General features: G+C 44.7%; 1 protein-coding gene across 2 annotated transcripts in view; it reads right to left on the minus strand.

The window, feature by feature from the left end:
• The window catches only part of CA10 (carbonic anhydrase 10), a 493,759-nt gene extending 492,642 nt beyond the window's left edge, over positions 1 to 1,117 (minus strand). For both annotated transcript variants that reach the window (XM_058704424.1, XM_058704426.1), the window contains exon 1: positions 715 to 1,117. The gene's annotated coding sequence lies outside the window, so the exon portion shown is untranslated. The remainder of the gene's footprint in view (positions 1 to 714) is intronic.
• Between the last annotated feature and the right edge of the window lie 12,597 nt (positions 1,118 to 13,714).

Raw genomic sequence — 13,714 nt, forward strand, 5'->3', positions numbered from 1 at the left:
GCGCCGAAGGCGGGGAGCCAGGGACCCGGGCGCGTCGGGGGCCCGCGGGCTCCCCACGTCGCGCGCGCGCTTTCGGTCCCTCTGCTATTTTCCTAGGCTCCCCGGAACCCCCGTTGCCTCGCTTCCATCGCCCGCAACTAGCGCCGCCGCCGCCGCCGCCGCCGCGATTTTCCGCAATGCAACTGCAGGGGTCGTTATTTCCTCGCCTACGGAGCCCGACGCTGCCCGATTCGGAGGGGAGGAGGAGGGCAGGTGGGGCGGGAGGAGGGGGAGGAGGGGGCGGCCCGGCCAGGTGAGCGTCCCCGCCGCCGCCAGCCCCCGCGGCAGCCCCGCCACCCGGCGCCCGGGGGCGGAGGCAGGAGGCCGGGCTGGGGAGCCCCGGCTTAGCGCGGCCATAAGGAGGAGGCGAGGGCTGGGCGTCGGAGCCGCGGGCCAGCGCGGAGGCGCCTGGGCCCCGGCCGCTCGGTCGCCCACCAGGACTGGGGAGTTTCTCATCTCCTTGGAAAGAACTTCGCGTCCGCCGCTGGGGCGCGGGAGACCCGGGCGGGACTCAGCCGGGGCGCTGTGATGCGCTCTTCCCCTGCTGCGGAATACTGGGGATTTTTTTTTTTTTTTTTTTTGCATAATTCATTCCCTGCCCTCTCCCGCTCGTCCCTCTCCTGCCCCCCCCTCCTCCTTCCCCCCTTTCCGCTCCAGTGCCAGAACACTACTTACCCCAGAGTTCTCCTCTGTGTACGTTCCTAGACCAGGTGCAACTCTCGCCCGCGAGTCCCTCACCTCCCTCCTCCCCGAAGGGGGAAAAAACCGTCTTTCCAAGTCCGGGTGCGAGCAGTGGCCGCCGCCAAACTGCGCCTCCGCTCAGCTCCGGGCGGATCCGAGACTATTGGAAACCCGGGCTTGAGGGGAGCCGGCTTCCCTTCTTTTCGGTTTTTTTTAGTCTGCTTTTCTTTCGGGAAGCTCAAGTGCTTTGGAGGCTTTTGCTGGGCTCCAGAATACTCTCTGCCAGCGATACTCAGCTGCTTCCACCGAAGGAGATTTCCCCACCAAATCCGCGCGCGCGCGCGCACACACACGCCCAGCGCGCGGCTTTCCGAGTCCCGGGGGGAAGGTGGGGGCGGCGTGAGCACCACCCACCGCCGCGGCCGAGGCCGAGGCCCAGGCCCGAGGCCGCGGGTGCGCAGAACGACTCGCCGCGACCCGGGGAAGGACGTGCGCCCGGGCGGCCGCTTGGAATGCAGATGCGGGGGAATTGGGAGGAAACCCTGCGCTCGGGACTGTTCGCCCGAGAAGAGGGCTGGGAGCGAGAGAAGAAAAGAAAAATTGTAGCACATTTGCATCGCCTCTCTAGCCGCAGCAGCGGGTAGAGAAAGCCCCAGACCTACCTCTTTGGGAGAGCTGGAGAAGAGGAGGGCAGGGGAGGGGAATCCCTGGAAAGATCTCGGATTTCTCGGCGCACTTGTCCGGATTGCAAACTGTGACGTTTGGAGATTTTGCACAAGCGCGGATGGACACACACAACAAACACAAACACACACGTAACCCGCAGGGTATTATTTGCACTTTTTAATTTTTCGTGTTTAGAAGCCATTTCCGTGTGAGTCTCGGTCTAATCACCGCAGAAAGGGCGGATGAGTGGAGAGGGAGCAGGAGAGGGAAAGAGGGTACCATGCCTCCGCACAGAGTCAATTTAGGGAGTCTTGCAGGCTGTGTGGCATGGGAGGGCGGGCAGGGCTGGAGCCAAAGGAGTAACACTGCGGCGCTCCAGGCTTCTTGAACCGACTTCAACTGCCCTGGAGTCTGGCGGGTCTTTTTGCGGAGTGGTAGGCGTGGAGGTGGGGGTAGGGGTAGGGGTGGGAGGGAGCGGAGCCGAACAGCCTGGGCTGCCTGGGTTGGACAGACTTGGGGAGTTGCGTAGCCCTGCTAACTCTGGGGATTGGCAAAAGGAACCGCCGGCTGACTTGAACAAGGAGGTGTGGCCGAGGGATCTGTTCTCCGGTGACGGCCAAGGACTTGAGGTGGTCAGCACATGAAAAATCCCGGCCCAGATGAAGAAAGTCCAAGATTCTTACGTGGGGGGCTTCGAGGCTCGGCGGGGAAGTCACATTTAAAGAACCTGAGATAGTGGGAATTAGCACATTTGGGAAATATGTGGGGGATGTTTGTCTCCGTGCCTTGAAAGTCGACCGCGCGAAAAGAGATTTTTGAAGGGAAAGAAAGGAAAGCAGTTTGCCAAAGATGAAGAAATCCCACCCTAGCAGGGTTTGGAGACATGGGCAGTGACTGACCTTCTGCACTTGGGAGTGGAATTGGCTGCCAGCAGGAGACCTCTCTCTGGAAGCAGAAGCGGGGCGCCTGGATTTTTATACCACGACCCATTTATTTATTAATGAATTGTGCATATATTAAGCGAGCGCCTTATACGTGGCAAGCACTGTGGCGAGATGCTGGAGTTTCCTAATTGAAAAATCCATAAACCTTTCTTTCAGAATGCTTACAGGCCATATTCTACATTTTGCCTTAAGAGCCAATGCCAGTAAAATAATACTTAATCCCCCCCCCTTTTCAACTTGTGCACCGACCTTCTGTACTCTCAAGGAATCGTTAATCTATGCTCTGCCACCAAGTCCTTTCAATAATAAAAAAAAATCAATTCATTTGATAGTATTTAAATAAAAATGGTGGCACACATCAATTTTTTTTTGCTATGTGTCATGTATTGCCAAATCCTTTTGTCATTACATCTATATGAGAGAGATATCATTATTACTTCCATTTTACAGATGATGAAAGAGAGCCCCAGAGTAGTTATTTGCCCAAGGTGTCACAGTTATTAATTGGTAGTGTAGAGGCATTTCTACAGGCATTTCAAACTCAGAGGACATGCCCCACCAACTCCCTTCATGCTCTGCAAAATGAAAAGTATCATCCTGGGGAGCTTATTTTGTATTTAGGTAAAGCAGGAGTCCTCACTAGACACAGCTAGAAATTAAACAAAGGCGGGGTGAAATGTAATGGCATCTTATGCAGTTGAGAACTTAACTACTGTAGAATTGAGAGAAAGACCAGATCACTGGGATTTAGAGGTAATCAAAGGCATTTCTAATGAAAGAATCCAAGAGCCTGCTAACTGCCAGTTCTGTTCTCCACACTTGGAAGATAGCTCTGAACACAACGGTTCCTCAACATTTAGTTTCAATATTCTCATTTTCTAGAAGAAAAAAAAACTTTTTTTAGTCATTTCTAGGCTTAACCTGTATGTCTTTTTAAGAAAATCTCCATGTTAATCTAGAAGATAACTCAGAAAAAGCATGCACTACTAAGTAGGAACCTTCTGTCTTCACTCTTTACTGAACTGTCTATTTTTTTAGTCTATAAAACAAAAGAAATGAAAAAATAAGTCTATGTAGGTAGGAATATTAATTCACAAGTTTTTTTCATATTTTAATGAGCTTGTGCCCATATCTTGATAAGGACAAAGAATCTCTCTCCTGTATATCTGCCTTCATCTTTTGTCTCTGTCCTGCTGTACATTTCTTCCCTATGAATTCAGTGCCAATATGTCACACATATAACAGAAAGTCTTCGCTAAGCCCAGGTGTGGGGCCCAGTTCCAGTTTCCCATGGAGAGCAGTGGATTACAATTCTCCCCAGGAAAAGACAATATTGAAATCCTTTGGATTCTTTGCCCATGTTCTCTTTCTGTCAACCCCATAGAAAGAAGAGTGACTTACCTGATTGGTAAAATTTTGAGGAGCTTGATATCCATCAAGGCACATTCCCCAGAGTCTGGACATCTGTATTAGAAGCCAAAGCAGGTCCATCTGTCTCAGTGAACCTGCGTTCGGGCACAATGGGCTCACTATTTCACTGGTCTCCATCCCACATCTAACTTGGAAAGAATAGTGGTTGCCTAAGGGGGGTGGAGGAATGGAGAGGGTGAGGAGGGTGGGGTTACAAAGGATAAAAAGGAAACTTTTTAGAGTAATGGATATGATCAGTATCTTAATTGTGTTGGTGGTTTATGGGTGTATAGATATGTCAAAAGTTATCAAATTGTGCACTTTAAACATGTGCAGTTGATTTTATGTCAATTAAATCTCAAGATTATCCATCCAGATGGATGATTCACTTTTGCAAACATAAGTCATAGACTTTAATCATAAATAATCATAAATAGATACATTTAATAAACCATGGCTGGGCTAGGCTTGGAACTCATTCTTAGTGTACTGTTATTGTTCTATGTGAATTGTTACTTACTACCAAATTGCTCAGACTTGTGAAATGTTAAAAATTAAAGGAGTTTTTCTTTCTTTAGTTTGGAAACTATTATGTAAAGTGGTGGTTCTGACACTGTATCTGTATCTTTGTTTTACAGGTATTGGAATATGATGTCATGAAATCATCCTCTTGGGAACATAGGATAAACTCTTCTTGTATTAAGTGGGGAGTATTCCCTTAAAGGCAATAGAAATCATTCATTCAGTCATTCCTGGAGAAAGGCAGATCTTGGAGCAGAAATGAAAACTTAGGAGATGCGTCTTAGAGTGAGTTGACCAAGGAATCCTTTTCTTCAGAGTTAGGATGAGAGGCAAAGGAGTCTGTACATTCAGGAGCGTGTTTAATGGTGATGGGAAATTGCATTCTGCCACTGAGACACAGGCTACGAGCTACCTGGGGAGGAAGCCTTTTGGTAAGGCATGAACATACCAGGAGCAAAACCAGTAAGATTGGCATGTAATTCTGTTATCTGAGAGCAGTCATATCTAGTAACCAGTTAAAAGTTAGTCTCTGAATGTTTTTCCTTTCTGCTATCCCTTCAGATGACTATTGATGAACATGATAACATTGTGTGGGAAAATCTCTGTGCCAACACCCAATGCAGCCATTCCAAAACCAATATGGAGATAGTATCAGAAGCAGAAGCAAACTCTTGGTGGTACCCCAAACTGCAGAGTGTGATGGACAGTGACACAAAGAGCAGCCCATTGGCAGACCAGAGAGCTATGTGGGTGGTGGTAAAGACCCTGATGACAACATGGATTGTGAGCAGAGATGCGTTATCCCCTCAGGGACTCTTTAAGAGTTAGGTGGAGACCTGAAAAGGGGTGGGGGGGCAGGACTCTGCTATCCAGTGGGCAGGTTGAGGCCATGAAGCAGTATGTTAGTGTCCTATTGCTGTTGTGATAAATTAGGATAAATTGAGTGGCTTAAAACACACACTTTTTATTCTGTGGTTCTGAAGGTCAGAAGTCTGAAATGAGTCTTCTGGGGCTATAATCAAGGTGTCTGCAGGACTGTGTTCTTTCTGGAGGCTCAAGAAGAGGACCCCATTCCTTGCCTTTTCCAGGTTCAAGAGGTCATGTGCATTCCTTGGCTCGTGGCTTCTTTTCAGCAATTGGCTTTACTCCAATCTCTGCTTTCATCTTTATTCCCTGTTTTCCTTCTAAGGACTCTTGTGGTTACGTTGGGTGGGCCCACTTAAGTAATGCAGGGTTGTCTCTCCATCTCAAAACCCTTCACTGAAGGGCGTCTAGAGAATCTCTTCTGCCATATAAGGTAACATATTTGTGGATTCTAGGGATTAGGGTGGGGGTGGGGGTGCATTAGTCTGCATACCACAAACAGGTAGATATTTGGGTCACATGAAAAGTGCCAAATGTAGATCAATGGAGCCTCTCAGGAAGTAATTGAAATAAAAGAAAAGCTTGACACTTTTCAATACCATTCAGTAATATACCTTATATTTTTCAACAGTGAGTTCATGTGGGTTGGTATGAGACCAAGGCGTTGGTATGAGACCTTGTTCTCTATAAATGAGTCAATCGGGAGGAGGTGTTAATGTGTTTGAGTGGATGCAGTTCACCTCTCTGGACACAGAATGTGAAGATGTTAAGATGGCATATACCACAGGACAACAGGTCAACATCTTCCTCTCTTTGACATCAGGCTGGATAACAGGTTTGTCACCACCAGTGTGCAGGATATTTTGTAACTAGGATTTCTTCTCATTCCTTTTTGTAATTTGTGACCAACATAAAGGAATTTTATTTTTTCAAAGGAGATAGCAGACATTTTATACCTATCAAACATTATGCCTTATTTGGCACTTAACTTTAGGCAGATGAACAGTAACTAGGGATGATACACCCTAACTGGATGGCATTTTGGCCAATGATTTGGGCATCATTTTGGAAGTCAGTGAAACCCATTCTATACCTTTTCTCTTTTCATCAGTGTGAATTTCTCTTCCATATCCAATCTCCTGAACTCAGGCTCTTACACATGGAAGACTTGTTTGCAATGAAGAAACAGCAGGAACTTTGTCAATGATTTCTGGAGAATTGAATAGGTTTATTTGTTGATTTAAATAGCTCCATACTTTCTTGCATTTTTGTCACGGATTTGATGGTAGATGTTTTACAGTCCATTTCGAGTGCACACTAATAAAATTCTAGACATGATCTAACCCCTTAATTTCCGGGTGAGAAGATGAAGCGGTTAAGGTGTCCAAGTTCAAATATAAGCAGAAGCAGAGGCAGAGTTAGAACTTGACTCCAGCCTTCCTAATTATTTATGTTTAAACCTTCATTGGTTTGCAAACTGGTCCCGTACACAGAGGGCAAGGGGAAACTAAAGGGGCAGAGCACTCTGGACCAGTAGGTGGCAGGTTTGATGAGTAAAGGAACTTACACATGAGGCTCATCTTGTGGCAGCAAGCTGAATAGATCTCTGCACCCATCCAGAATCCTAAAAGTTTATAGAGAGGCCTTAACCAGATTCAGTCACGTGTTCAGTACAGAAGGTCTCAACAGCATCTTACTCTCTCCTTGAAACAGCTCCTATGATAGGATCTGTAGACAGAGCACATGAGCCAAGGACAGGGGACGGATAAGGAGTCTCTGATTACCTGGTCCCGCTTTGAAGGTCAGCTAGAAGCCATGTCCTCTCGATGACCTTCCCCAACAACCTACCATGCCCATCCTTCTTTCTGTTGTTACTAAGTAACGCACTGCAGCAGCTGAAACACAGAAGATAAATAGATTATCCAAATCCATACAACTCAGTGGAAGATGCTTTCCTGGATTTTCTGCTGCTTTCCGTCCAATGGACTTTCCACTCCACCCTGTCATTTGTGTGTGTGTGTGTCTGTGTGTGTACGTGTGTGTGTGTACACGTGTATTTTTTTACATTAAATGCTTTCTGGTGAAGTGTCATACCAATACAACTTCTCTCATCTTCTTAAGCCAGCTGCAGTAACTTCAGGTAGCAGTTATAGATCAATATAGAGGATTTTAGCTTCATAATGGTTCTAAGGTTTAAAGAAAGGCTTCAATTAGAACAACAGTATGCTCCTATCTCAGCTTGTATAATTTTGGAGTTAGCAACTAATGCATTAGGTTTTTAAATTATTTGCCAGGATATTTTTCCCATAGCCTCCCCAATGATTAGCATTAAAATTATAAGTATTAAGTTTCGCTTTTTAGTTTGCCCTTGAAAAACACGTTCTGGTTCACTACTCAGCATTTTCTACAGGCTGAATTAGAGAGTCTTATGTCCCATTTATTTGTTAGAAAAAGCTATGAATAATGAGGGTGGCAGATAGACCCGCCCCAAATATTTGGAGGCTCAGGTCAAGAGTAAATCTGAGGGAGTCTTCCCTCCCCAAGCTATAGCCCTTGCTCTGTCTCTTCAGCAGCCAGACACCGTCTCCCGTTGTCAGGGGCCTCATGTGGGGTCTTTCGTGCTTAAGTGAGACGCCTCAAGGTTAAGTGCTTCAAGCCTGTGTTTCTTCCACACACACTTCTTTAAAGAGCCGTGTCTTGGCCACACCCTCAGTCCTGGGTAGGCACTCACCAGCACTACAGTCACTCTTGGGAAAACAGACCTGCCCCCCTCAACAGTATTAGACATCAAATGCTTGTGCCCTTTTCTTCAAAGCATTGAAAATGTTTGATATTGAGGAATACTGCAACTGGAAGATTCTGAAAATAATTCCATTTCTGGGTTTTTTTTAGATTTTTTTAAAGTTTACTTATTATTGAGAGACAGAGAGAGACAGAGCCTGAGCACGGGAGGGGCAGAGAGAGGAGGAGACACAGAATCTGAAGGAGGCTCTAGGCTCTGAGCTGTCAGCACAGAGCCTGACACAGGGCTCGAACTCACAAACCATAAGGTCATGACCTGAGCTGAAGTCAGATGCTCAACTGACTGAGCCACCCAGGTGCCCCAAAAGAATCCCATTTTTAAATCAACACAGAGGAGACCTTGCTGTAAGGGGTCTCCACATCTCCCTTGTTTCCTTCTCCTGCACATGGAATTTCTGGATTTTCAGCCAACTTCAGCAACAGATATATTGTTTTTCTTCCTGATACGACTGCGTGGATTTAATAAAGCAGGAGCTGGATTGCCATGGTAGGGAACCCACCAAGCTCTGTGTCTGTTCTCTGCTGCTGGACAGAGGAGAAAACTCATTAAAACAAAAAGAACTTCCTGCCAAGCAGAACAGGAGAGAGATGAGTAGCCATAACCCTACCACAGAGTTAACAACACTTGAGACCAAAGAGGGTTGTAAGACTAGAGCTTTTGTTACAAAGATGTAAACATGCCTTTGTCAGGGACTGTAACATATCAAGATTGTAGCAAATGTCACATAAACTTATAACCCAGCGATGGTTTTCATCTCACCGACTTGAATACTTTCTCTTAATGAATCTTTTAAGACCCTTATGAGCTGATGTTACCTTACGTTGAAATTCCTCTTGGGAGGGGAAAGAACATAAAAATATCACATGTGCAAACATATTTCCTTTTTATCTCCCTTAAGTTATTTTTAGGAAAATGGATTTTAAATAGATGTGAATGAGATCTTAAGTGTGCTTTAAATGATCAACTATTTTTTTTCAACGTTTTTTATTTATTTTTGGGACAGAGAGAGACAGAGCATGAATGGGGGAGGGGCAGAGAGAGAGGGAGACACAGAATCGGAAACAGGCTCCAGGCTCCGAGCCATCAGCCCAGAGCCTGACGCGGGGCTCGAACTCACGGAACGCGAGATCGTGACCTGGCTGAAGTTGGACGCTTAACCGACTGCGCCACCCAGGCGCCCCTAAATGATCAACTATTAAAAAAGAGAGCATTCACTTCATGTCACTAATTTCTCTCGTAAGAAAATAGGAGTTCCTGGTGGCTGTTTCTCACTCTCCTACCTACAAAACGGGACACAGATTTTCATCATACCCTCTTCATTTCCGGTTTTTCATTAGAGAGAAAATGAGTGGAATGAGTCTTATTTTCTCCTCTCCTGTAAGTGAATTTCAGAAGGCGGCAGTGGTAACGTTTGGAGGTGTTGCCATAATAATTTTTGGATTCTTGCATTCCGCTCATCAATAACTAATTGAATTAGCTTGTTCAATAGTCCTCACTAACCAAAGAAAGAGAACCGGGCCCCTAATAAAGCAGAATGTGAGTGCCACTCTCAAAGATTTCTCATTTACATGCAGGAATTTCATAAAATTCTCAAAGAAAATTGATTTTAATATACTTGAATTGCAATGACTTTTAAGGAGGTGCGGGGTGATTGTGTCATAAAATCAAATGATGGAGAGCTTGGATAAGGCCCATTGGTAAAGGGAAGTCGGGTCAATAATGGTGCAGACACTGATTTCGTTCCAAACCAGCCACGGAACACTGTCAAGAGAGCCTCTTCTGGCCACCTGCTCCCAGCTATCCACGTTACACCAGCAGGGTGCAACCTTGAGTCAGCCTGGATATGCCTTATCACTGTGGAAAAGCAATGGCCAGACTTGGAGGTAACTAGAGGTAAGGGGACCTAAGAGGGTCCCCCTACACCATTCCCCACTGAGGGGAAGACACGCCTAGCTACTCTAGAGGAAACCCAAATTAGATAACGCGGACCCAGTGAACGAAGCAGGGTCCTGTCGGAACACAAAAACCACTCGGTATTTTTCTGAGAGAATTTAATGTAGAGAATTGGTTGAACAGGCATTGGATGACCGAATAGCCAACAGGAAACACTGAATTAACAGGGACAGAGTAAGTGTAGGGAACAGCTACTACCATTATGACAGGGGAGACAAAGCAAAGATGTCAGGGTTATCAGAAGTCTTGGGGGAGGGGTCCCTGTTGGTCTAGCACCTGTACCCCTCAAGAGAAGGTGCTCTCCCATTGGTGCTGGTACCTGAGAAACTCTGAGGAGGGGTTGTCACTCAGACCCCTGAGGAGGGTATTGCTCCGCTGAGACTAATATCTTTTATCTCTGATGCGGCGCAAAGGGGGCAGTTTTTGACACTACTGGAAAAGACTGGAAATTGGAACAACTGCCCCTTGCTGAAGCAAACGCTGGATGCAAAACTGAATGGATCAAGTCCTTTCTCTGCTTCCAGCCTTCTAATCTCCCTCTACCACCCCCTGTTGACAAAAACCTAGCAGAGAAGAGCCTGACAAAAGAGAAATGTGTTTGCTAAAGACTCAGCCACAGCATAGCAGAGGATGGAAGGAATTGAAAAGGAGGGATGATAGGTTAGTAACTGGCACCCTCTAATTACAACAACAGGACTTTGATGGAGGAAAATTATCCTCTCATGCTATAGAGTTACATAGGTTGCTGTCGTCCAGGATTTTGAAAATGAAGTGTTGCTTCTTGGCTGCTTTTCACAGGGCTTGATGAGACCTAACCAGTACTTTTCTCTCTGATTCACCAGCAGTTCTGATATGTTACACATAACTTCGTATATGCTGTATGCGATTTCCCAGAACCTGTTTCTGTGTTAATTTCCCATTGCCTTATGAGACTAAGCAGCCTATCCCAAAGTCTCTTCCCCTGCCTTCTAATATCATAACTTTGGCTTTTCCACCATAATCAAAGGCTAAGCCCTCCTCCTAAGAATGATTGGGACCAGCTTCCGAATAGCCAGTGGCGCCAAAGATCATGCTTCACTTCCGTGTTCCTAGAACCTGCCAGATAACAGTATAGAGGCAAACAGAAAAGAGGTCTTCTAGTCTGGAGACTCGAGCCTAAGGTTGTCTGAATTGGATAGGCAATACATCTGACCTACAGACTTAGAAACCATTATAGGAACTCAGAAAAGAAATGTCCAGTATGAACCAAGCAAAGCTTGATGGCAGAGGTGAGTCACTCTAAATTCAAAAGTAGCTAACCTTAGCCCTGCAGAGAGCACAGTGGATGAAAAAGGACTGGACCTCAAATCGGAAGGCTGGTGTTTGAATCTGAGGTCTACCATTCACCATCTGTGAGATTTCAAAAGGCACTTGAGTGCTTTAAGCCACAGTTTCCTTTACAAAAGCAGAATAAAAACATCTCTCGTATAGAATTGTTGAGATAATTGCATGAATAGTATACATAAAAGCATTTAATGCATTATAGATACTTAATAATTACTAACCTAAATCTATAAGGACCTGTAATTGGAAAATGTAACCTGTGTTTTTTTTTTTTAATTTCAATTCAAATTTATTTTTTTTTTAATTTTTAGCGTTTTTTTTTTTGTTTGTTTGTTTGTTTTTTGAGACAGGGAGAGACAGAGCATGAACAGGGGAGGGTCACAGAGAGGGAGACACAGAATCTGAAACAGGCTCCAGGCTCTGAGCTGTCAGCACAGAGCCCGATGCGGGGCTCGAACTCAAAGACCACGAGGTCATGACCCGAGCCGAAGTCGGCCGCTCAACCGACTGAGCCACCCAGGCGCCCCTGTAACCTGTGGTTTTAAAAAAAAACATGCCAAACGGGAATTTTAAAACATCAGGTACCAGACACTCAGCATATACTAAGGTATGGCTCTCATGTACCCTGTTCTGTATCCCTTTCCACCCTAGCTACTATGGTGTGTCTGATTAGCTGGTGGGGTTCTGGGTTAGGAAAGTGACATAAAGTGGAGTGGATACTTATACAAACAGATATTTACATGTTAAGCAAATATTCGTTTGATGTTCACTAACTAAACTTTTCTTATTCTTATGGGGTGGGGGTGGGGGGGACACCAGGAAGATACTTGAAGGAGAACAGCGATAGGAATGAGAAGGTGTGGGTTGAAGTCACCACTGTGCCATTTAGAAGTGATGTGGGCAGGTTACTTGACATTTCCCCAGATAGGTTTGTGTTTTACTTGTTGTTTTTATTGTTTTGTTTTGTTTTGTTTTGTTTTGTTTGATTCTGTAATAGGTGGATTAGTATCTACCCTACTGGGGTACTTTGAGAAATGTGTGAGGTAAGACATACAAAGTGCCTGGTGCACAGTCAGCCCTATATTCCTGGGGCCATTACTTTTAGCTCCTAAGCTCTTCAGTTTTTGTGGACAGATCGGTGCGATGTGGAATTTGAGTCTCAAGGCTTTGCCACTTAACTAGCTATGTGATCTTGGGTGATTGACTTAGTTTCTTAGTTTCTTCATCTTTAAAACTAAGAGACAAATACTGAGTGTCCCAACTTCCCTGGGTAAATGGGTAGTGGGTCTGATGAAAAACTCAGTGCAAGACGTCTTATATATTTGTATATATACATATATCTATATGTACACCTGTGTGTATGTGTATGACATATGTATGTATATATGCATATGCTTGTATACACACACACATGTACAAATGTGTAAGCCTTAATTTGGACTTTGACTTGCAAATGTCTGAATATTACATAATTTATCTATGGTAGCCCTGGGATTGGAATTTACTAATTAACACAAGAGAAGGGCATCAAAATCCAGGCTGTGCTGTGACACTTGAGGAGAGCAAATGTAGCCTCTCATTTGTTACAGATAAACATTAATATCTTTATTCTATTTATTAATAATTAATTGCCCCAGGCTCTGATTCAAGTATAATTGTACCTTATGAAAGCCCACAGCAGAGAAATATTGTGCCAAATGCAAAACACCAATTTTATCATGAGTAATAAAAATTCAATTAAGTTTAGAATAAATGTGCGAGTTAGTAACCCAAGCTTAACATAAAGCCACGGAATGTAAATAGATTTTGGAAAACAAAATAACAAGGGTGTGACAATTTATAAAGTGTATGGAAAATCCATCATTGCCTTCTACACACTGGCAAGAAAAGGCCCACGTTATGGGAGAGGAGAATAATTTTTGACATTTTTATTGTGCTTTATAGCTGGAACAGTCCAACAAGGAAGCTGAATAGGAGGTTTCTTATACAGTGTAGCTTGAGGGGAAATAAAAAGTAAATCTCCCAGACTTATTTCTTCCATGCACCTTTGCTGGGGCCTGGGATCCTGAAGTGTTGGTGAGGGTCTTCCCTTCAGAAAGCCCGGGTGGAAAATATGAGCACGAACATGGCATCAGAGGGTTCGGGACCTGGGCTCCGTACTTAATTTGCTCTGTAACTAAGGACAAGGCCACTTCACCTAAATGATCCTCAGTTTACACATCAGAAACATAAAATCACAGATAATATTATTACTAAACATGTTATGAGAGAATAAAATAAGATATTAATTAAAGCACTTTACATATATCATGGAGGTTGATGAAGGTTACACAAACAGCGACGTTATCATGCAATTTGAGGATGTTAGTATCTTTCGTTGTGTGTTTTTTTATTCCTGCAGAATTTTCATGTTCAGAAAATTTTGTTCTTCCAAAGAAGAGCCTCTAAAAAGGATTTTTCCAGCAGTTCCATCGTTTCTCCAAAGAGTATGGCAATTCTTATTTGAAAA

This window comes from Neofelis nebulosa, chromosome 16, assembly GCF_028018385.1.
Source record: "Neofelis nebulosa isolate mNeoNeb1 chromosome 16, mNeoNeb1.pri, whole genome shotgun sequence".
NCBI lineage: Eukaryota > Metazoa > Chordata > Mammalia > Carnivora > Felidae > Neofelis > Neofelis nebulosa.